Source organism: Somniosus microcephalus, chromosome 14, assembly GCF_052327205.1.
Source record: "Somniosus microcephalus isolate GS21.2 chromosome 14, FLI_Smic_1.0, whole genome shotgun sequence".
NCBI lineage: Eukaryota > Metazoa > Chordata > Chondrichthyes > Squaliformes > Somniosidae > Somniosus > Somniosus microcephalus.
Window position 1 is genome coordinate 55,464,406 of NC_141000.1, and position 25,005 is coordinate 55,489,410.

Consider the following 25,005-nt stretch of genomic DNA (forward strand, 5'->3'; position numbering starts at 1 on the left):
GTCAAGGACATTCAGCCTCCGATCTTCGGGTAAGCATTCTCCAAGGCGGCCTTCGAGACACACGACAACGCAAAATCGTCGAGCAGAAACTGATAGCCAAGTTCCTCACCCATGAGGACGGCCTCAACCGAGATCTTGGGTTCATGTCACGCTACATGTAACCCCACCTGACGTAGGGTCAGCCAGACTCTAGTCGTCATTGGCTTGTTCTCTCCACACAGATGCGGCCGGACCTGCTGTGATTTCCAGCAAAAAAAATGTTTTTTTTCTGCTTTTTTGTTTTTCATACAGACCCTAGCATCTGCAACATTTGACCCCTTGTGACCCCACCTCATTGTTCTTTGATGTAATGTTTTCCTGACTGACCTGTTTGGACACCATTTACACCTTTGATTGCTGTGATTATCTCTCTGCCGAGGTGTGATAAATGGCAGTTAGAAAGATTACCTGTAAACATCTGACATTAGTCTCAGACTATATAAGCTGTGTTTTTATGCATCTCTCCACTTCACCTGACGAAGGAGCAGCGCTCCGAAAGCTTGTGATTTCAAATAAAGCTGTTGGACTATAACCTGGTGTTGTGTGATTTTCTTACATTTGTCCACCCCAGTCCAACACCGGCATCTCCACACCATGGTTCCCAAATAAGACCTCTTGTCAGGCTAAAGATCATTTACAATTAAACCTTAAGTACAGAAAGCAGAAGAAACTTTTTTTATACAAAGGGTTACGGGCTGTGGAATGCACTTCGAGTTAGTGATTGAACCAGAGACAATGTCAACATTTAAGAATAGGTTAGATAGGTGGTTAAAGGAAAGGAGGATAAAGGATATGAGGGCAAGCACATGGGATTAGGAAGACTGCTCATGTGGAGGATAAACACCAAGATAGACTGTTTCTGTGTTGTAATTTCTATGTAATGATATAACTGTCCAAGTTCCAATGTTGTTGGACCTGGAGAGACGAACTTGCTTTGTCTGATTGGTATCTCTCCGTATCTCTGTACAGAGTTTGCGACGCAATTCAGATGCCACAACTCCTGTAAGGAAACTAAACCTATAGTCAGATTCATCACTGAATTCAATGTTCGGAGAATGGCAAGAGATCACCTGGATCTGACCATGGCATGGCAGGTGGCAGCTGTGACTCAGTGGGAGCACTCTTGCCCGAGTCAGAAGGTGATGGGTTCAGTCCAACTCGAGCACTGAATCTAGGCTGACACACCAGTGCAGTACTGAAGGAGTGCTACATTGTATTTCGGGATAAGATGTTAAACCGAGGCCCCGTCTACCCTCTCAGGTGGACGTTAAAGATCCCAGGGCACTATTGTTGAAGAAGGGCAGGGCAGTTTTGCCTGGCCAATATTTATCCCTCAACCAACATCACAGAAACAAATTATCTGGTCATTATCACATTGCTGTTTGAGGGACCTTGCTGTGCGCAGATTGGCTGGTGCATTTCCTACATTATAAAAGTGACTACACTTCATTGGCTGTAAAGCACTTTGGGGTGTCTTGAGCTTGTGAGAGGTGCTATATATTCTTTCTTTTAACCATTAGATCACCGCAATTTAAAAAAACAATGATTTGATTTTATTAACAGGCACAAGAATAATATCGTATGAAATATAAGTTACAAAAGTATATGGGTAAGGAATGTAAGCAAATAGTAATATAAATTTCATACAGTGAATCAATTGAAACTTTGTTCACATATTGTTTCCTTTTGTCTTTCATGTACAGCCATAGACAGTATCACCTACTTTAATTTGACATTTCTTTGTTGCAGAACACAATTATGCAAATATATTACAAAAGCAAAATACTGCAGATGCTGGAAATCTGAAATAAAAACAGAAAATGCTGGAAATACTCAGCAGGTCAGGTAACATCTGCGGAGCGAGAAACAGAGTTAATGTTTCAGGTCGATGACCTTACGTCAGAACAATTCTGAAGAAAGGTCATCGACCTGAAACATTGGGGGCGATTTTCCCAGCCCTGAGGAGGCGGGACAGTTGGTAAAATTGCAAAATGTGAGTGCGGGTTCGGAACCTGCCTCCAACCCGCCTCTGCGCAACTTTGCTGGAGGTGGGCTTCAGGAGTGCGATTCGGTCCCGCCTCCAAGAGGCAGGATAGGCAGTTAAGACCCTTAAGAAGTGCTTAAGGGCCTCCGTAATCCTATTTTGCCAGGCCTTTGTTATTTTGCCACATTTACAGCATGTTGCACGCCGCTCCTAAACCACACCAGCTAATCCTGGCGGGTTGACAAGTGGCTGGCCTCCTCATAGCTGCAGCTCCACCATAAAAACAGAGCTTTCAACAGGGATGAGTTGCAGGTGGCAGAACTTTTTTTCCACAGGTCTTTGAGCACTTTTTCTAGGCCTACTGAAGTCGGAGGTGGTGCAGCTGAGATCTATCTACTTTGGGAGCTCCTGGGAAAACCCTCTCCCCACTTGGACAGAGCGCTTCCCCAACGGAGGTATCTACCAACAGCATGGGAAACATTTATTTCCTTTCATCATGGACCTCAGATTCGGATGAGGAGCAGCCACGGCAGCAGCAGAACCAGGCAGAACAGCAGCAACAGCAGCAGGAGCCCCAACCTGCTGCTCACCCACCTGCACAGGGCAGAAGGCGCCAGCACATGGCAACACGTCGCTGCAGGAAATACCCTCCTGTCAGGGTTTACAGACAGAAGATGAGCTTCCTCAACATGAGTGAGCAGCAGTGCCAAAGAAGGCTGAGGTTTTCGCGAGAGGTTGTTGCAGCCATCTGCACAATGCTGCACCAACACCTGGAGACCAGAGGATCCGGTGGACACCCCTTACCAGTGGCTGTCAAAGTCACCACCGCACTCAACTTTTTTGCTTCAGGCTCCTTCCAGGGATCATCAGCAGACATCAGCGGCATCTCCCAGTCGGCCACCCACAGTTGCATCACGCAGTTTACCGATGCCTTCTTCGCAAAAGCGCACAATTACATCAACTTTTCAACTGATCAAGCAAGTATAACCGCGTGTGCGGTTGGATTCACAAATATGGCAGGCTTGCCAATGGTGCAGCGTGTCATAGACTGCACACATGTGGCCCTGAAGGCGCCCCATCACAACCCAGCTATTTTTGTCAACCGCAAGGGCTTCCACTCCCTCAATGTACAGCTGGTGTGTAACCACAAGAAGGAGATTTTGCATGTTTGCGCCAAGTACCCTGGCAGTTGCAATGACTCGCTCATCCTGCGGCAGTCTAGTGTGCCTCCACTCTTCAAGCCGCCAAATGAACTTAACGGATGGCTACTTGGAGACAAGGGCTACCCCTTGAAGACGTGGCTAATGACGCCGATCAGGAGGCCAGCGAACGAAGCTGAGGAGCGCTACAATGCCAGCCACATTTCAACCAGGTCCATCATCGAACAAACCATCGGCTTGCTGAAGATGCGGTTCAGATGCCTTGACCGATCAGGTGGAGCCCTGCAGTACTCAGCAGCCAGGGTCTCCAGAATGGTCGTGGTCTGCTATCGCACAGCATCGTGGCTTGCAGCTTCCTGAGGAGCAAGTGGCTCAGCGCATAGCCTCCTCAGATGAAGAGAAGGAGGAGGAGGAGGAGGGGGAGAATGATGACCGAGCGGAGGTGCATCAACCAGCAGCAGCACACGAGCACACTGCTGGCTGGAATGCAAGGGATGCACCCATCTTGGCCAGATTTGCTTAGGCTGACCATTCTAGCACATGTGCTTGGCTCCTTCTTAGCACAAGATACACAATGGACATGACTCTCTGGCTTCCTCTCACTCTGACCACCAACCTGACCAAGCAAGTCTCGCTGAGGCCGCAATGTGGAACTTCCAAAACCAAAATCACAGAGGTCATAACGACAACAGTTTGCCATCACCAGAGTTTAATACATTCACAAAGGGATGGAATTTAATTATTAAACACAAAAAAACACCCAAGTGACTGCCCGTGTGACTAATTGTGCTTTATCTTCCTCTCACGCATGCTCCTACGTGGTGCTTCCCCTGTGGCTTCAGCAGAAGTGGAGGCCCCTTGCTCACTTTTATGCTGCTCCTGCTTCAACACCTTTGGCAGGCGTCCTCTGGGTTTGCGAGCCTGTGAGGGCTCACCAAAAGTCTGCTCCTCCAGCGGCTGTGCAGGGGCTGAGATGCCCATCTCAGTTGGATGAGGACTCTGGTGGGGCTCTGACTGAGGACAATGCAGTGGCATGGAAGTGTGAACGCTTGGAGAGGAGCCCCGCCTCAGCACTTGACAGCACCTTGCTGCACATCATGGGGGCCATGTGGACCCGTGCCTGCACTGGCAGTCCTATTGCTGAGGACTTCCATGAAGCTCTGGTCTCTTTGATCAATAGCTGGCCATCGCTCCTCCAGAGATGTCAGTCTATTCTGAACATTGACCATGTTTTCAACACTCTGGCGACTTACCTCCTCCATGACCCTGGCCATTGTCTGCAGAGAGGCAGCCATCAATACCATGTACATTCGCAGCCATTTTAGTGACTCCTGCAATGTAAAAGAGAGAGATGGAAAACTATTCTGTCACCAGCTTGCTCTGCTGTGCCTGTCTGTCTGTCCCCCACTTCCACTTCCACCTCAGCACCAATGATTTCCAGGGCCGCCTCTTCAGCATTGGTCAAATGGGCGAAGGAAGGTGGCCCTCCTCCAGTTTTTGCTCTTTCCCTTTTATTGTGGGCTAGTTTTTCCTGCAATGAGGGAGACAAGTGGAGTTTGAGTGTGAATGACGGAGTGAGTGTAGATAGTCCAGAGCATAGATACTTAGAAGGAGACAAAGATGGAGCGAGGTTCCATTTCTAAGGGCCCTACCTGTGTGTTGTTAGTCGTTGTCATTGCATAACATTGAAAGGGAGTGTGAGGGCAGCATAGTCGAATAGTGAAGTGATTGTGTTCATAGAGTGAGAGGGATGGTTAAGGGTGCAAGGGTTGTAAGGGTCAAGTGGGATGTGTAGGAGGAGGTTGACAATGCAGAGTGCTGGTGATCAGAGGAGAAGGGGAGCAGAATGAGGGTCAAGCTGATGATATGCTCACTTTGGCTGATCTTACAAGGCCAGTGAACCTCTTGCAGCACTGCAGCCATGTTCTGCTGCACACAGACTGGAGCTCATACCCTGTGCCAGCTGCACCCACACAGCCTTGGCTTGTTTGGGAGGCTTCTTCCTCCCAGATGAGGGGAAGAGCACCTCCTTGCTAGCTCTCACCCCCTCAACCAGAATACTCAGAGACTCATCGGAGAACCTTGGGGAGGCCTTGGCCTAGAAATTCATTATAGCCACTTTTGGGGCGGTAAAGTCGGGCGGCCGCTAAAGTTTGCGCCCGGCACAAATTCGAGGCCACTTCTCCGATATTCATTAGCTTCGCCCTAAGAGTTTGCTCGAGCGCTAAAACTGGCGATGCACGCCTCTCTTTAGGCGCTAAGCCGGAGGTGCTGAGCGATACCGCCGAAGCCGGGCGCAGCGCAGGTGCGGCCATTTCTTGATTGACAGCAGACACCCTGGCGCCGGGCAGCTCTTAAGGGGGAAGGGTCGACTTGGTCTGCTGCCACGCCCTGGATAGTGGAGCCCTCCAGCTAGGCCTGAACACTGCTGCTGGACCCAAAGAGCGCCTGATACCATGGAGAAGGCCCGTGAACGAGCGCAGCGCTTCTCAGAGCATGATCTGAGGGTGCTGGTTGGTGCTGTGGAGAAGAGACGCCATATTTTGTTTCCGGACAATGGCAGGAAGCTGCCGGCCCGCCTCTACCGGAAAGCCTGGAGGCATGTCGCCAGCAAGGTGACATCCAACAGCGAGGTCCCCAGGAGCGGTGTCCAATGCCGCAAAAAGCTTAATGACCTCGCCAGGATTGTCAGGGTGAGTACCCTTTCCAGTGTCCTCCTCATCCTTGCATGTGCACCTCACATTATGGGCAAAGGGACCTGAAAGCCCTAATGGCCAGCCCTCATGCAGCAGCTATGGGACAGTCATGAACATCAATTGCACATTCTGCACTTAACACACTGGCCAGGCTATTTGACCATGGGAGGCAGTGCACACAAGATCAGGGCTACACACTGGCCATGCTATTCGACCATGGGAGGCAGTGCACACAAGATCAGGGCTACACACTGGCCAGGCTATTCCACCATGGGAGGCAGTGCACACAAGATCAGGGCTACACACTGGCCAGGCTATTCCACCATGGGAGGCAGTGCACACAAGATCAGGGCTACACACTGGCCAGGCTATTCGACCATGGGAGGCAGTGCACACAAGATCAGGGCTACACACTGTACTTAGAGGCCGTCCTTTCTCTTGCAGGCCAAGCTGGCCAATAATAAGAGGAGCCGGACTGAGACCGGGGGAGGCGGACCCCAGATCCAGCCGCTCACCGAGCTGCAACATCGCGTGGAGCGCATCATGGGTGGCCGGGTGATTGGCCCCGTTGCATCTGGAGATGCTGACCCTGTTCTGGGCACCAATGGTAAGGACATCACCTTTTGGACCTCTCTCGTCCCACTTGCGCATCAGATCTACATCCTTTGCCACTGTCCGACCAATGCGCTGAATGCCACCACTCATGCATCCCTCGCTGACGCCCTCTCCTCACTCTAAAGCTACTCTTGTGCCTTCCTGCTTTCAGATGGTGAGGAGGAGGTCCCTGAAGTTGCCAGTGACAGCCCCTCAGAAGAGGAGGAGGAGGAGGAGCAAGAGGAAGGCGGCCCATCAGGGGAACCCTCAGCCGCGGCAAGACATGCCAATGTAGGGGACACGTCTTCCCTGGAGGGGAGCGTGGGGGAAGTGTCGGAGGGGAGGGGAGCTCCTGGGACCAGCGGCCTGCAGAAACGCGGGAGGGGGGTGGTAGCTCAGCGGCCTTCTCCCCAGAGGGGGGAAGGGTCGGAGGGGAGTCCAATTGCTGGGCCCAGCAGCGTCCAGCAACGCAGGAAGGGTCGGCCAGCTCGGCGGCCTTCTCCCCAGAGGGAGAGTCCGGCCTCCAGTCCGGAGACAGCCAACGCCGAGGAGATGCGCCACCTCGAGGACTTGTCCGCGGACTCGGAGCGCCGGCACACGGAGCTCATGGGGGTAGTGGCACGGTTGCCTGAGGCCATCGAGTCCCTGTCTCGGAGTGTGACCGACTTCGGGGCCTCACAGGCCACCAGTCGGGCGGAATTCGGGGCAGCTCAGGCAGCGAGTGGGCAGGTGATCAGTGGTGCCGTGCAGTCACTGGGTGCTCTGATGCGGTCACTGAACAGGTCAACACGGGCACTCACTGCTGCCACACTCGCTGTGTCAGCCAGGCATCGCCAGGGCACCCGGCGCGCTGCAGCAGCACAGCGGTCTGTCCCTCGGCAGATTGGTGCGCATGCTGCAGTGCTGGCCCGGGTGAGTGCCAGTGTCTCAGGCGACCAGCGAGCACCTGCCATCCGCCGGCTTGCCCCCATTCCTCCAGCCACCACTGCCACTCCCCCAGTGGAGCTGCCAGGAGCTGCTGCAGCGACTGATGCTGGCCAGCCACAGCTGCAGCATTCACCAGCCGGCCCCTCGATGGCCAGACCTCGTCTAGGCCGACCCCCAAGGGCATCTGCCGTCACGACATGTGCCCCTCAGGAGCCTGCCCCCAGCCTTGCAGCAGCCAATGGCCTCACTTTGAGGAGGAGCAGCAGGGCGTGCAGGGGCCGCCAAAGTTGGCGGAAGGCATCGCCCTCGCGAGCCACGAAGTAGAGGGTGTGTCCAAATGTTGTGTTTTTTGGAATGTTTGTTTTGTGTAGGCCGAGGATGAGGGCCATTTTTGTTTACATCTTTTGTTAATGCTCCCCGGGTTGTGGGAGTGAGTCATGTGTGTGAGTGTTTTTTGGGGGTTTCGTCTGTTTTTGGTTTTCATGTGGGAAGGGCCCTGAGTTTGTACAATAAACCATTTTATTTATTCACATTGTCCATGTTTGATCTTTGAAGTGTTTGTTGCCTTAACCGGCTGAGGGCTTGCGGAGCGGCTGCAATCATGTTCTTTCATTGGCACAAGCCATTCCCTGACAGGGGGCCTAGAAGTGACGGTCAATAAGCCGCCGACGGGCGGCCCTTGGACCTTCTGCCTCCCTCCTGGGCTGGTACTCCTCGTCCTCCTCCTCCTCCTGCTCCTCCTCCTGCTCCTCCTCCTGAGGTGGTGGTCCAACGTGAGGTGGCAGTGCCTGAGTCCTGCGGATAGCCAGGTTGTGCAGCATGCAGCAAACGACGACGAATTGGGAGACTCGCTCCTGCGAATACTGGAGGGCTCCCCCGGAGCGATCCAGACAGCGGAACCGTTGCTTGAGGACGCCGATTGTTTGTTCTATGATGTTCCTAGTCGCTTGATGGCTCTCGTTGTATGCCTCTTCAGCAGGGGTCGTGGGCGCGCGGAGCGGGGTCATGAGCCAGGTACACAAAGGATAGCCTTTGTCCCCAATAAGCCATCCTCTTGGGTGAGGCTGTGCCTGGAACATGTCAGCCACAGTTGTCTGTCGCAGGATAAAGGCATCGTGGCTGCTGCCTGGAAAGCGGGCATTGACAGCTAGGATGCGCTGCCTGTGGTCACACACCAGCTGTACGTTGAGGGAATGGTAGCCCTTCCGGTTGCGGTAATCCTCGGCATGCTCCAGAGGTGCCCGCAAAGCCACATGCGTGCAGTCAATGGCGCCCTGCACCATGGGGAAGCCCGCTATTCTTGCAAATCCCACTGCACGCTGCTGCTGCTTGTCCAGGGTCATGGGGAAGGAGATGAATTGATGTCTCCTTCTGAAAAGGGCATTGGTCACCTGGCGGATGCAGCAATGCACGGCGAACTGGGAGATGTTAGCGATGTCCCCAGCAGCGGATTGGAAGGAGCCGGTGGCATAGAAGTTGAGAGCCACCGTCACCTTCACTGCCACCGACAGAGACGTCCTGTGCATCAGCTGTGGACGCAGATCTCTGTGCAGCAGCTGGCAGATGTCTGCAACCACCTCCCTTCTGAATCGCAGCCTCCTAACACACTGCGCGGCAGACATGGTCAGATAGGAGGACTGCTGGCGGTATACCCTGGGTGGGTAAGGCCTCAGTTGGCGACGCCTGTTGCCCCCTCTGCATCTAGCCAGGGCTGCCACTCTCTGACGGCATCTGTAAGCCCTTCCGGCATAAGGCTGAAACTCAGCGTTGGCACCCAATGCAGCCCCCATTATATGCTGGCAAACACTGAGCTCTCAATGATGGCAAAGATAAATGGTAAGCTCTGGCCTCAGCCAAAAATACCTGTCCTAGTGTTGGGCCAAAGCAGTAAGCTCTCTTCCTTGGTCTCTCTCCAAAAAACCGTTGCACAAGAGTGAATGCTGCAAAATGGCTGCCCTTTATAGTGCAGGGTAAGTGCCCTTTAATTTGCGCTCCCCGCGGCCCGCCTCGGCTGTGTACCGTTCTACTTCACAGTCGTTCGGGCCGCCCGGCGCACAATGGGGCGGCGCGAGTGAAGTTCCGGTTCGGGGCGCACAAAGGGCGTTGCACTAGGAAATGACGTCATGATCTGCGCGCGCAGCAGGGCGCGCGCTAAGACTTTGCACCGGCGCTAAATGTCTACTGAAGTTGGGGCGAGATCTACTCCTCCTAAGGCGCTAACGGCTGGCGCGCCCAACTGAATTTCTAGGCCCTTGGCTCTCGAGTTGGCCATCTCTTCTCAGTGCTAAAGTGTTCAGCAGCCACAAAACAGCAGTGAAATGAACCAAGGCAGCAAGCAGCCCTTAAATTAAGCTGCATGTGGCGTCAGCAGAGGCGAGTGTCAGTCCAAAAAGAATAATTGGCCATGGGGAACTCACACGCCCGGAATTAATTGGGCAATTGGGGGAAAATCGCAACTTTTTCCCACCTGACAGTGGAGGCGGGTTCAGAAACCGCCCACCCCCAAACCCGCTCCCAACCCACCTCCAATGGGAAAATTGCCCCCATTAACTCTGTTCCTCTCTCCACAGATGCAACCTGACCTGCTGAGTATTTCCAGCATTTTCTGTTTTTATGCAAATATATTGATTTTAATACCTCATCTGTTTGACTAGGCATCAGTTACATTGTATAACTCCTGTGAATAATCAATTCAGATCAGTGAAAGCGTATATAATTACTGTGCATCAGATTTCAACAATTTGTTTTACAAAACTGCTGCTGGTTTTGTTGAAAGCAGATCGATCTAATAATTCTTGATAATACTGTACCAGTTCCCAGGACTAGATTCATTAAAATTGATTATTTGCACAACAGCAATTGTTTATTTAGTACCTCAGATACATATATTTTTCTTAATGTGATAGCCTAACATTCAATTTTTGTATGAAAAGATCAAATTTTCAATTAGCCTTATTATAAAAAATAATCAGTGTCTCACAGAATGCTGCAATTTGCATACTGAGTAAAGAATATGTTTTCAAGGTGAAACTCAATGACAATTATAGAATTTTCAGCTAGCTAAGTATAACCAGCATTTCCCAAAATGTGACTCCTGCTACATGCTATTTTGCAGGTTTTTGAAAGTTGTGTAATTTATTTATAGATACTGTTTTTGGTGGCACTCCATGTGGTTAATGTTAAAAGTAAAACCCCTCAGTTGGAACTTTTCCAAGGAGCTACTGATTCATAAATTCCACAAGTAATATCTCAGAAAAATTACTCAAAAGTGGCCCTGGAACAACAAAATGACATTGGTGCTATTTCAGGAAGAAATTAGGATTTGGCAAATACTTTCTTTTAGGATCAGGACGTATCAAAGAACTTACTTTTGGCAATTTGTCATAAATTAATTTGCACTCTTTTTAGTTAATTTACAAAGTTTGGGGCATATTACAAGCATGATATTGAATTGTGGGGGATGAACATTGCTGGTAACTTTAAGATTAAAGTATGTTTCACCTTGAGTATGATACTCAGTAAAAATGAACAATCATTTCACAATCCATCTTTCATCTGTAAATCTATCATAGAAACATAGAAGATAGGAGCAGGAGTAGGCCATTCGGCCCCTCGAGCCCGCTCCGCCATTTAATGAGATCATGGCTGATCATCCAAATTCAGTACCCTGTCCCTGGTTTTTCCCCATATCCCTTGACCCCTTTAGCCTCAAGAAATATATCCAACTCCTTTTTGAATATATTTAATGAATTGGCCTCAACTGCCCTGTGTGGCAGAGAATTCCACAGGTTCACCACTCTCTGGGTGAAGAAATTCCTCCTCATCTCAGTCCTAAATGGCTTACCCTTTATCCTTAGACTGTGACCCCTGGTTCTGGACTCCCCCGCCATCGGTAACATCCTTCCTGCATCTGTCTAGTCCAGTTAGAATTTTATAAGTTTCAATGAGATCCCCTCTCATTCTTCTAAACTCCCAATATAAGCCCAATCGACCCAATCTCTCCTCATACGTCATTCCTGCCAGGTATCAGCCTGGTGAATCTTCGCTGCACTCCCTCCATGGCAAGAACATCCTTCCTCAGATAAGGCAACCAAAACTGCACACAATACTCAAGGTGTGGTCTCACCAAGGCCCTGTACAACTGCAGCAAGACATCCTTGCTCCTGTACTCGAATCCTCTCGCTATGAAGGCCAACATACCATTTGCCTTCTTAACTGCCTGCTGCACCTGCATGCTTACCTTCAGCGACTGGTGCACAAGAACACCCAGGTCTCATTGCACTTCCCCTTTTCCCAATCTATTGCCATTCAGATAATAATCTGTCTTCATGTTTTTGCCACTGAAGTGGATAACCTCGCATTTATCCACATTATACTGCATTTGTCATGCATCTGCCCAATCACCCAACCTGTCCAAATCATACTGGAGTTTCTCTGCATCCTCCTCACAACACACACGCCCACCCAGCTTTGTGTCATCTGCAAACTTGGAGATATTACATCTAGTTCCCGCGTCTAAATCATTAATATATATTGTGAATAGCTGGGGTCCTAGCACTGATCCCTGCGGTACCCCACTAGTCACTGCCTGCCACTCGGAAAAAGACCCATTTATTCCAACTCTTTGCTTCCTGTCTGCCAATCAGTTCTCTATCCAAGTCAGTACCTTACCCCCAATCCCATGTGCTTTAACTTTGTACGCTAAACTCTTATGCGGGACCTTATCGAAAGCCTTCTGAAAGTCCAAATACACCACATCCACTGGTTCTCCCTTATCAGAGTGTATGAGATTAATGTAGCTTCCTCAGCTTTGGACATGAATTCAGCCCTTAAGTAGGGATTGTTCACCCTGCATTGACCTTTGAGTAGGGTTGACTCCCCCAGTAAGTGGTCTAGTTATGAAATGGCATTTACAGGAAATGCTGGTCAGGAAAACACAGACTTGCACCCTGGATTTTCCATCCATTTAAATTAACAAACAGAATATCCAGGCAGCAGGCCTGTCATTTCCTGTCCAGTGCTCCCTGTGAGTACTGCACTTTGCTAGGAGCGTCCAATCGGGGTATCAGCCTTATCTGCCAATGCTCTGAGTGGGCCTGTAGAGGAAATAACAAGCTCATTTTCATCCCAGTGAGGAGCATACCCAATCTATTGTAGCAGTCATTGGCATATTATTGCAGACAGGTGTTTCTATGCTGCCAAAACCAGACATGATAGCAGTAGCAAAGGAGCACAATTGGGAGGCAAAGCCTATCATCACCTAACTAGCCCAACCTAAATATCCCTTCCACAACGCCTGCTGGTCAAGGCTGCTCCTGCAAATACCGATGGTGCAGGCATGGCCAGGGTTCCTGGCCCATTTCCCTCCCCTCCACCCCTGTTCTAATGGTTCATGGGACTGCCAGGTAGCAGCAAGAATGGCCCCAAATGATGTTAATGGAGACAGATAGCTGAATAGAGGCCTTCTGGTCCTACAATTTGTCCCCTCAGCCATGGTCTTCAGTTGATGATGCCTTTGAGGCCCAGGGGCCTCTCTAAGCTTTCCCCCTGCTTCCTTTAAGATGATCCCATTCAACACCGCCTGGTTCTACCTGGGAGCCACTAGTGGGCTCCCACCTGCTGCCTGGAATCCCACTGGGAGTCTGGCATGAATACATAATAACTCCTGACTCAGGAAACTGGGCCAAAATGACAGGCTGAAGTCCCGTGACTCTGTAGAGGCAGGTAAAGGAAAATCCACACTTGACCTTTATGTTTTCTCCAGAAACATCCAACGGAATACATTTATGGTGTAGCTGTGACTTTCAAAGAATGATAACACCACTATAATACTTGAAAATCTCCATCATTGGATGAATAGTTCAAGAAATTTCATTAGATAGTGCATTTCAGATGAAATTTATCTTTTGCACGATTACTTGAATGATACCTTCATTTGCTTGGTGAATTTGTAAAAAAAACTTCACATGTCCATATTCAAGCAGGGCCAAACCATAAGCAAAGCCAAAGATTGTTTGATTTTTGTTGAGCTTCTCTAGAATCTTGTAAAATTGGTGAAGAAACTTCAGATATGCATGTGAAATAGTCAGGATAAGCTAACAGTTATTTGCTAGAGAAATATTGGGGCAGATTTTCCCATTCCTGGGACTATCAGACCGCCTGGGTGCAGTGAATACAAGGAAAGCAGGCGTGGAGGAGAGGATCTCCCCAACAGTCTACCCTATTTTCCATCTATTGATTTAAATTGATAGAAAATCAGATCCCTTTCTGGCATGTGCTCGTCTCCACCTGATCTTCTTGTGTTCACTGTGCCCAGGGATCCAATAGGCACAGGAACAAGAAAATGTGCTGCAATATTAAGTGAACTGTTAAAACTGGTGAGAATCTAAACAAACATTTTTGTGCTATTGGAATGACAGGCTGGTGTTTGTGGAAGGTCAAAAAGAGAACTGAGAAACCGTTAATGCCATAACATGAATCCTTGCCATTAAAAGGTGTTTTATTATTGCCTTGCACTCTCCAGATTTCACCTTCTGCTATGGTACCATTCAAGTGGTTTTGGGTATCTTGTATTTTTACTGAGGATTGCATTTAATCTATTTCTTGTAAATTGTATTTCCTCCTGTAGTAAATTCATGATAGCATAGTGATAATAAACATCTCCATTATAAGAAGCTGCTGGTTCATATCTGGAAAAGAGAGAAGTGTAACTTGTTAGTTGATTGACTTTGCACTTAGGGAAAAGATCTCTATTAATTACAATAGAGGGTACCTAGGCCATTTCAGAAAAGGTATAAATAATTCTTAGAGTAATTTTGTGAGGCTCCGCTGTCGATGAGGGGGATTGCTAGCGGCAAGCACAGATTTGAGAATTGGCTAGAGTGTTATAGCACTATCTCCGACCTGAGGGTAAGGCTAGCGAGGCCAGCACCAGTAACAGAGCCTCACAAAATTACACACTCTATTTGTAAGGTATGTGTTTTTATTCTAACCACACTGAACCACTTAGGAATGTAGGAATGCACAGGACCAGTTCATCAGGCTGGTATCACTTAAATAATCTTGACAAATAATAAGAAATCTACAAGCTCTCCCCTCAACCAGGTAGCAAGGAAAGTCTGCCCTGCAGAATTCTCACTGCCAACCATCAATGATCTTCCTTGATTGAATGGAAGGTGATGTATTTCTGTGTAACAGGGCTGATGGTGAACCCAATGTGGAGAGTCATAGAATCATAGAAATTTACAGCTCAGAAGGAGGCCATTCGGCCCATCGTATCTGTGCTGGCGGGAAAAGAACTATCCGGCCTAATCCCACTTTCCAGCTCTTGGTCTGTAGCTGATGCGCTATCAATTACTCATAAAAGACTGAGAGTTAGAAGAGTAACCAAAGGCTTTTATTAACAACAGAATGGAGGTCTGCCTCGCGTGGTCGACCGGTCCATGATACTAAGGGCTGGGGAGCAGTCACCTTTATACTAGGACCTGTGGGAGGAGTCAGCCGAGGCATGTCCAGGCATGTACACAGTGGAATACAAACAGGACAAACAGGAATACAAACAGTGGTTTACCACATTCACCCCTTGTTTAAAATTGAGTCCGGCGGGGTGAAGTGTATTAAAAGTTAGTGTATTGGAGTCTCTCCGGAGGTCTTGTCTGCCGCTGTGATCTGCGTGGCGACGGCAGGGGTAGTGAAGTTTCCGGCGTCGAGTCCAGCGTAGGCTGTGGCACAGGCGTGTCGCCCTCGTAGATGTCGAGCGGGTCGCGGGGCCCAGGCCTGCCGTCTGCTGGGGCTGGATATCGGATCGTGGGGGGGGGTGGTAGTGGGTAGTGGGTTACTGCGGCCCCCGAGGGTGCAAGGTCTCTTATGGAGACTGTGTCCTCCCGCCCGTCCGGGTATGCGATGTAAGCATACTGGGGGTTGGCGTGGAGGAGGTCGACCCTCTCGACCAGGGGGTCCGTTTTATGGGTCCTCACGTGTCTTCTCAGTAGGACCGGCCCTGGGGACGTCAGCCATGGCGGTAGCGATGTCCCCGATGTGGACTTCCTTGGGAAGACAAACATTTTCTCATGAGGGGTGGCGTTAGTGGCAGTGCAGAGCAGTGACCGAATAGAGTGGAGCGCATCGGGGAGCACATCCTGCCAGCGGGAGGTTGGAAGGCCCCTAGACTTTAAGGCTAGCAGGACGGCCTTCCAAACTGTCGCATTTTCTCTTTCCACCTGTCCGTTCCCCCGGGGGTTGTAACTGGTGGTCCTGCTTGTGGCAATACCCCTAGTTAGCAGGTACTGACGGAGTTCGTCGCTCATAAACGATGAGCCCCGGTCGCTATGGATATAGCTGGGGAAGCCGAACAGGGTGAAGAGGTTGTTCAGACATTTAATGACCGTGGCACTGGTCATGTCCGGGCAGGGGAAGGCGAACGGGAAACGGGAGTACTCATCAATAATATTGAGGAAGTACACATTGCGGTCGGAGGAGGGGAGAGGCCCTTTAAAATCGACGCTCAGGCGCTCGAAGGGGCGAGTGGCTTTTATCAGGTGGGCCCTGTCTGGTCTATAAAAGTGCGGTTTGCACTCAGCGCAGACTTGGCAGTTCCTGGTCATGGTCCTGACCTCCTCAATAGAGTAAGGCAGGTTGCGGGCCTTGATGAAGTGGAAGAACCTGGTGACCCCCGGGTGGCAGAGGTCATTGTGGAGGGCCCGCAGTCTATCGATCTGCGCGCTGGCGCAGGTGCCACGCGATAGCGCATCCGGGGGTTCATTTAGCTTCCCGGGCCGGTACAAGATCTCGTAGTTGTAGGTGGAAAGTTCGATTCTCCACCTCAAGATCTTGTCATTTTTGATTTTGCCCCTCTGCTTGTTGTTAAACATAAAAGCAACTGAACGCTGGTCAGTGAGCAGGGTAAATCGTTTTCCGGCCAGGTAGTGCCTCCAATGACGCACAGCCTCCACAATCGCCTGGGCCTCCTTCTCAACAGCTGAGTGTCTGGTCTCCGGGCCTTGGAGGGTTCGTGAAAAGAAGGCCACGGGTCTCCCCGCCTGATTGAGGGTAGCGGCCAGGGCAAAGTCGGACGCATCGCTTTCCACCTGGAAGGGGATGGATTCGTCCACTGCGTGCATGGTGGCTTTGGCAATGTCCTCCTTGATACGGTGGAAGGCTAAGCGGGCCTCTGCCGTCAAGGGAAAAGAGGTGGACTTGATCAGCGGACGGGCCTTGTCCGCATAGTAGGGGACCCACTGGGCGTAATAGGAGAAAAACCCTAGGCACCTCTTCAGGGCCTTGAGGCAGTGGGGCAGTGGAAGTTCCATAAGGGGACGCATCCGGTCGGGGTCGGGGCCGATGACTCCGTGTTCCACAACACAGCCAAGGATGGCGAGGCGGTTTGTGCGGAATATGCACTTCTCTTTGTTATATGTCAGGTTTAGGAGTTGGGCGGTGCGGAGGAATTTTTCGAGGTTTGCGTCATGGTCCTGCAAGTCACGGCCGCAGATGGTCACATTGTCCAGATATGGGAAAGTGGCCTGCAACGCATTTTGATCTACCATCCGGTCCATCTCCCTTTGGAAGACGGAGACCCCGTTGGTGACGCCAAAGGGAACCCTAAGGAAGTGATAGAGGCGGCCGTTTGCCTCAAAGGCAGTGTACTGGCGGTCCTCAGGGCGGATGGGGAGCTGGTGGTATGCTGATTTCAGGTCAATGGTCGAGAAGACGCGGTACTGCGCGATCTGGTTGACCATATCAGCTATACGGGGGAGTGGGTAGGCGTCCAGCAGGGTGTAGCGATTTATTGTCTGGCTGTAGTCGATGACCAGGCGCTGCTTCTCGCCGGTCTTAACGACCACAACCTGGGCTCGCCAGGGGCTGGTGCTGCCCTCAATAATCCCTTCTTTCAGGAGCCGCTCCACTTCGGTTTTAATGAAAACCCTGTCCCCGGCACTGTATCGCCTGCTCTTTGTGGCGATGGGCTTACAGTCGGGGGTGAGGTTAGCAAACAGTTGGGGGGGGGTGACTCTGAGTGTGGAGAGGTTGCACCTGGTGCGCGGCGGGCAGTTTGGAAGCTGCTGGCTGCGGACTGTGAGTGGGGGTAGGGGTCCACCGTACGCCATCGTAACACTTTTAAGGTGGCACTGAAAATCTAACCCCAGCAGGACAGCAGCGCAGAGGTCAGGCAGGACCAGAAGTTTAAAATGATCGTACACGGTCCCGTCTACTACGAGTGTCACCACGCAGTAGCCGCCGATGTCCGCCGACTGGGACTCGGAGGCCATAGAAATCCGCTGTTGCGCAGGCAGGACTGGGAGAGAGCAACGCCGCACCGTGTCGGGGTCGATGAAGCTCTCCGTGCTCCCAGAGTCAAAAAGGCAGATTGTATCGTGACCATTTACCTTAATGTCCATTGTGGAACTGGCCAGTTGGTGCGGTCTCGCTTGGTCCAGTGTAACGGATGCCAGCGTAGGGGTCGGTGTGTCGCTGCGGGTATCAGATGAGGCGGTGTCGGGGGCCTGCTGCGTCCCGGCTGTCGTCCAAGATGGCGGCGTCCATGATCCCCATGTGGCTGGAGGCGTCCAAAATGGCTGCTGTACCGGTGATTCGCACATGGCCGGGGAGGTCCAAGATGGCGGCCCGCATGGCCCACACGCGGCGCTGCTGGGGTTCGGGGTGGCTTTGGCCCTGCAGACGCTAGCGTAGTGTCCCTTCTTCCCGCAGCCCGAGCAGATCGCGTTTTTCGCCGGGCAGCGTGCTCTGGGGTGTTTTGCCTGGCCACAGAAGTAGCATTTCTGGCCTTGGGGCACTGCTGTCTGGCCTTGGGACACTGCTGCGGTAGTTGGGCCGTTGTTGGGGTGTGGCTGGGGTGGCACGGCGCTATGAGGCGGTCCTACCGTGTCCCAGGCTGTCATTCCCCGCGGCGTCCACGGTGCAGAGGAGTAGGCATCCATGCCCTGGTAGGCTGCATCCAACGATAGTGCGAGTTCAGAGGCCTTGTTGAGGTCGAGGTTACTCTGCTCCAACAGTCGCTGTCGGGTGTAATTGGATCGGTGGCCCGCTACAAAAGCGTCCCGGATAAGTTCCTCTGTGTACACGGCGGCCTTTACATCCTTACAACCACAGGCCCGGCCAAGCACAGACAGTGCCTGAAGGTATTCCACGGTCGATTCCCCAGGTTGTTGTTTACGACTCCCCAGGAGGTGCCTGGCGTACACTTCGTTCACTGGGCGCGTGTACTGGTCCTTGAGGAGCTTGATAGCGTCCGCGTACGAGGTCGCGTCTTGGATGACCGAGTACACTCGGTGGTTCACTTTGGAGGTCAGGACATCCAGTTTGTCCTTGTCCGATTTGATTGCTTCGGAGGCGGTTAGGAATTTTTCGAAACACTTAAGCCAGTGAGTAAACTTGGTGGATGAGTCCGCCTCCCGATGATCTAAGTCCAGGCATGCTGGTGTGAGGATCTTCTCCATTATAAAAATGTTGTTAATAAAATTGATGCGCTATCAATTACTCATAAAAGACTGAGAGTTAGAAGAGTAACCAAAGGCTTTTATTAACAAAAGAATGAAGGCCTGCCTCGCGTGGTCGACCGGTCCATGATACTAAGGGCTGGGGAGCAGTCACCTTTATACTAGGACCTGTGGGAGGAGTCAGCCGAGGCATGTCCAGGCATGTACACAGTGGAATACAAACAGGACAAACAGGAATACAAACAGTGGTTTAGCACAGTAGCCTTCCAGGTTACGGCACTTCAAGTACTTTTTAAATGTGATGAGGGTTTCTGCCTCTACCACCCTTTCAGGCAGTGAGTTCCAGACACCCACCACCCTCTGGGTGAAAAAAGTTCTCTTCAACTCCCCTCTAATCCTAATAGTCATAAACCTATCTTTTCTGGTTTTGTGGCATAGTGTTCAAATTTAAATCAAAATGTTATAATTTTTTGGAAGTTTACAGTGTATGATAGATTTAAATTAAAATAGCATCTAAACAACATACATCCTCCTCTGGCTGTGGGTGAAAGTGGAGGTGCACAGGCTATGCCCCCTGACAATGCTGTTATGTTGATAATAGCAGTCTGGAGTTGATTAAGAATAAATGAAATCTGCAGAAAAAACAACAGAAAATTAAAATCACCAAGTGTTACATAAACCATGAGAATTGGACCTGTATGGTAGGCTTTAACAAATAGTAATTTCTTGAAGTTTACTTCTTGACTTCGCAGGCCGACCAGTCAATTACTTAACTGGTTAATAAAACTGACTCAGACAAATGCAGGGGTAATTGTTACAAGTTTCAGGTCTTCCTTAGATAGTTTCTTGGGTACATCAGTGTTGGTCAATCCCATAAACAAACTGAGCATCTTATGTTGAGGAGTGTGCCTGTACTGCCCAACATTTAATTATATAATAGCTTAACTCGAGGTGTAACAATAGGATCGCCTTGTGATCGAAATTGGATATTGTGTCCTTAACATTTGCCCTCATGCATGCTTCGCCAATCTTTTAAAAGATAGACTGAAACATTTGGGGAGACAAGACCAGATATGAATAGTTAGCTGCTGTAATTCACAGATGGCAAGTGAACTTACAGAATAACAGCCAAAGAAAATTCCACTTTACTCCATCTCATTTCTCTCTTCAAAAAAGTTGTGAAAAAATAATAAACTTGTCCTTGTTTTTGCGTTACCTTTCTTTCTAGATTACTTTGAACTGCAAAAACTGACCTCCTGCATTTCAGCATCCAGCTCTGGGCCCTGGGCTTATACCACACATTCACTTGTTTTAAAATCTGCCTGTCTATGTGCCCCTTTTTGTGGCCCTTTATTCTTTTTTTCCTGTGGTCCCAGCCAGGGAGAGGGTAGACTTGCCAACTCTGGTTGAAGATATTCCTGGAATATTGATCACGTGACACCTGACCCCATGAGCATCTGTTTACGAAGAAAGAACATCTTTGGCCTTATGTGTTGAGTCTGCGTTTGAAAACCCAGGAGAGTTTAAGTGGTGTTGTTTTTCCTTGTATCTCCAGTTCCCTAGTTAGGACTGGCCATTTCCACATCAAGGTAGCAAAAGAGGCTCCGTGGACATTTACAACATAAAGGGGGAGTAATTCGGTTGGTTAGCGCCTCCCGTTAGTGCCTGGTGGGGGCGCTAACGGGGTGCTAATGAAGTAGCGCCGGGGCGAGGTGAATCCAGCATCGCATGCCAAATCCAGTTGCCCCTTAGCACCGCCGCTAAGAGCTAGCACCGTGGGCTTTAGTACCAGGCAGATCGTGAAGTCAGTGAGCATGCAACGCTGACTCAGTGCTCGATCTGCCAAATTGATTATTGCCCCCTGCCTTAGCGCCTCGCCCTGACAATGACAGGAAGAGGAGGTGTGAAGCAGACGGATGGCGGCTCCAGGGGTGATATTTAAAGGGATCAATCACAGCTGTCAGGTTAATGCTGTTTCACTGCTTCCTTGTCAATTTGCGATTGTGTAAGAGTTTAATTCAGTCATTTAAAGGTTCTTTAGTATCAGGAGTGTTGTGGCTACTAAAAATTTGTTACATTTATTCTGACAAAATTTCAAAGTGATACACATCGTTACATTAATGGGGGCTGTACTGGCAGTCAACCTCGCCCTCTAGGATCTAGGGCAGAGGGAGCGCATGCAGCGAGAAAGATTGGCCAGAGGGAGAAGGGCCATCAGGGCTCTCAACAGGAGGCCTTACCCTCCAAGGGTTTTGCGAAAGCACTTCTCCCTCCAATTAAGCAAAGTGCAGTGCATTAGAAGGCTCCGCTTCAGCAAGGATGTGGTCATCGAACTCTGCCACCAACTGCAACCAGACCTCGAGCCTCAGATCAGGTCGACTACACTCTCTCAGTGGCAGTCAAGGTCACTGTCACCCTCAATTTCTTTGCCAGCAGTTCCTTTCAGTCTGCAACATGAAAGATAGCTGACAACTCGCAGTTTGCCATCCATCACTGCATCCAGTCGGTCACAGAGGCTCTCTACAGTAAGAAAAGGGACTACATTTCTTTCCTCATCACCAGAGAGAAGCAGGACGAATGTGCATGTGACTTTGCCAGGATAGTGGGCTTCCCCATGGTGCAGGGTGGCATTGACTGCACCCACGTGGCTTTGCGGGCACCACGTAACAATCCTGAGGTCTTCCGTAACCACAAAGGCTACCACTCACTTAATGTGCAGTTGGTGTGTGACCAGAGACAGCGATTCCTCAACGTGAATGCTCGCTATCCTAGCAGCAGCCACGATGCCTTCATCCTGTACCAGACTGGTGTGCCACCACCCTTCCAGCCATCACATCAAGCTTGCAGCTGGCTGGTCGGACACAAGGGCTATCCGCTCTCCACCTGGCTTATGACTCCCCTCCACAACCCCAGCACTCCTGCTCAGCACTCATATAATGAGAGCCATGCTGCCATCAGGAACATCACTGAGCAGACCATCGGGGTGCTCAAGCAATGGTTCCGCTGCCTTGACCGTTCAGGAGGAGCCCTCCAGTACTCGGCTGAGCAGGTGCCCCATTTTGTTGTGGTCTGCTGCATGCTCCACAATCTGGCCATCATGAGGGCCCAGCCCTTGCCACCAGGGATTGCAGAACCACCTCAGGGGGAGGAAGAGGGAGAGGAGGAAGAGGGCGAGGATGAGGAGGAAGAGGAAGATGAGGAGGAGGAGGAGGAACAAGAGCGAGGGAGGAGGCAGCCACTCAATCGGCCTTCTGGAAGGGCGGTCTGTGACCACCTCATCAGACTTGCGGTTCCAATAAATTAAACCCCAGATCCCCATTGCTCACCACATCCCCATCATTCCATCCCTGTCACAAACCATATTACAGTGCAAAGCTGAAATGAGAGACACCACAAAATCATCCAAAGCCAATTAATAAATTTATCAATAATCAGGGAACATATATTTACAACAACAATATTACCTATTCACTCTTGTACAATCCCTTAGTGCCTGGCGTTACAGTGCCTTTGCCTACTCGAGTGCTCCTATGAAGTGTTGGCTCCATGGCTGCAGCAGGGCTGGTCGAAGGCTGCTGAGTGTCCGTGCGGGAGACTTCAGTTGGTCTTGCAGGACGTCCTCGAGCAGCTCTGAGCCTGGAAGGCCCGGCTGTAGACTGCACCACCTCAGCATGGGCAGCAGCAGTATGGTCTGGCTGGATGACAGGCAGCGACAAGGGCAATGGTGGACTGCCAGTGATGGGAGCAGAAATGCTGTCATCCTGAGTGAGGACAGCAGCTTCCTGCTCCACTGACCCACTGCCACTCCCCCAGGGTAGCACCTCAGCATCACTACCAATCTGCTGTAGCACAGATTGCTGGCCTGCTGCGACACCATGAACGCCCTGGTGGACGGTGGTCGACCCAGCCATGATGGCAGCAGTCAGAGCTTGTGTGGCATCAAGCTGATACTGCATGAAAGCAGTCTGAGAATTGATGGCACCAAGCATAGGCTGCATTACAGCACTAAGACGTTGTGTGGCTTCTGCCTGTGCTGCAATGGAAGCTGCGACATTGCCCATCACACGTGGCATCAGGTTTGGGTCACCACGGTCTCTCCGGCAGTCCACCATCCTTTGGAGACTGCAAATGATGGGCTCTATGGTGTGCGCAGAGTTCTGTGCAATGTTGGATGTGGACTCCTCCACACTCCTTATCGTTGCCGAGAGGCTCTCAGGTACCCTTGCCATTGCACCTATCATCTCCGCGTGCATACCCATCACCCTTCTTCTAAAGGCCTCCCCATCGAGGTCCTCATCTGAATCCTGTGCAGCAGAACTCGTGAGCGAACCCGCCCTCCGGGGAGCTGACTCGCCAGCTACCTTGCTGCAGCCCGCTCATCCTTCCTCCACATGACACGAAAGACTTGCAACGAGGGCCTCCTGCCACTTGCTGGTTACAGCACCACCCTCCGTCTCTCCACAGCGAAGACCAACGGCTCCAATGCCTGGTCGCAGAATCTGCGAGCTCTCTCCCTGGGCCGTTGATCTGTCATAATGACACCTCCTTCAGTGATCCGGTTCCTTCTCCTTGGCTTTCTGCTGCTTGCTGAGACAGCTGCAGAACCAGCAATGCTGAGAATGAGGTTCTGCAGCATGATTGAACCTCCCCTTTAAGAACTGGAAAGAACCTGTGGCAATGATGACTAGCGATTAGACTGCACCTGATATTGGTTAGCGCTTTGAGTGTAATGCCACTGAGCTCGGTCATTAGCATTTGATTTAGCACTCCCATCCTTTCTTTGAGTGATGACACAGAATTTTGCGTGCAGTGAGATTCATTAGTGCCTGGCGCTAAATCTCAAACATTTCAGAAGTTAGCGCCCATTCTTGGGCGATAATGAATTTCGCTTACAAAGTTTCATAATAGACTCAGTTTTTGAACAGTTTAAAGAAATGCGCAAGTCAAGAATCTACTGATGGTTATGTAAATAATTTCAACCTTTTGTTTTAACACTGATATCATCGTCCGCCAGTGTGTTATTTTCCACCTTTAGAAGTGCATGGTAGAACATGGTAGACAGCGTGGATAGCTTCCGGTGAAAAATAGTGAAGTTAAACGGTAATTGGTAGCCCTCTGGTATGCTATCCCATTCATGTCACACACAAAATTATTAATTTCAGCTTATAGGAAACATGTATCCACGTATGGATAATGTATTTTTACAATGAACAATAGTAAAAAGGAAACAATAATTGCAGCAATCTTATTGTTTTATACAAGTTCTAAAAAATTTATTATCGTATTGTGGCGGAGCCACTAAAGGACTCAAATCGTTTGTATATAATTCCCTTTAACAACATGTTAGCTACAGCCTGAGTCTGTATCTTTATTTATACTGTTTACTTGTATAGAGCGTGATTACTTTAACAGCGCGGGTAAACACGATGACGTCACGCCGTTCATCACGTGATCCCCCACTGGCGGGAAGAACATGATGACGTCATGAAGTCAACTATGGGACCGCCCGAGCAGTCCTCGTGGAGCCTCCGAACTGAGCAGACGTACACTCGATGTTCTCCTGTAGTTACTTGTTTAAACCTGTTAGTTTCCATTAAACTTCATTTTGTTTGAGCGCCTGAGTGGACCTGAGTCTTTGGATAGGAACTAGACATTCCTACATTGGTGACCCCGACTTTTGCGAACTGTTTTCGCAGAAGATACTCAACATGGAAACAAACGCCATTACCTTGAAGCTACCGCAGTTCTGGGAGCAACAACCAGCCGCGTGGTTCATCCAGGCTGAAGCCCAGTTCGCCATCAGGGACATCATTGTGGATCAGACCCGTTATTATTACGTGGTCTCCGCCCTCGACAGCGCCACAGCCTCACAGATCGTCAGCCTACTTGGTAGTCCGCCTACTGATCGCAAGTATGACACGTTAAAGGCGCGGTTGCTACAGGTCTTCGGGCTCATGAAGTTGGAGCGCGCCCTCCGGTTGCTCGCTATGCCCGGCCTCGGGGACTCCAAGCCTTCCGAGCTCATGAGCCAAATGCTCACGCTCCTCGGTTGCGAACCGGAATGCTTCCTCTTCCTCTGCCAACTACCGGAGCAAGTTCAGGCTGCCCTAGCCAGGTCCGAAGTCACAGACTGCACGGAGCTTGCTGCC

The 25,005-nt window shown here is 50.4% G+C and overlaps 1 pseudogene; it reads right to left on the bottom strand.

The window, feature by feature from the left end:
• LOC147107499 (organic solute transporter subunit alpha-like) overlaps positions 1-25,005 on the bottom strand; it is a 98,410-nt pseudogene that overhangs the window by 10,044 nt on the left and 63,361 nt on the right.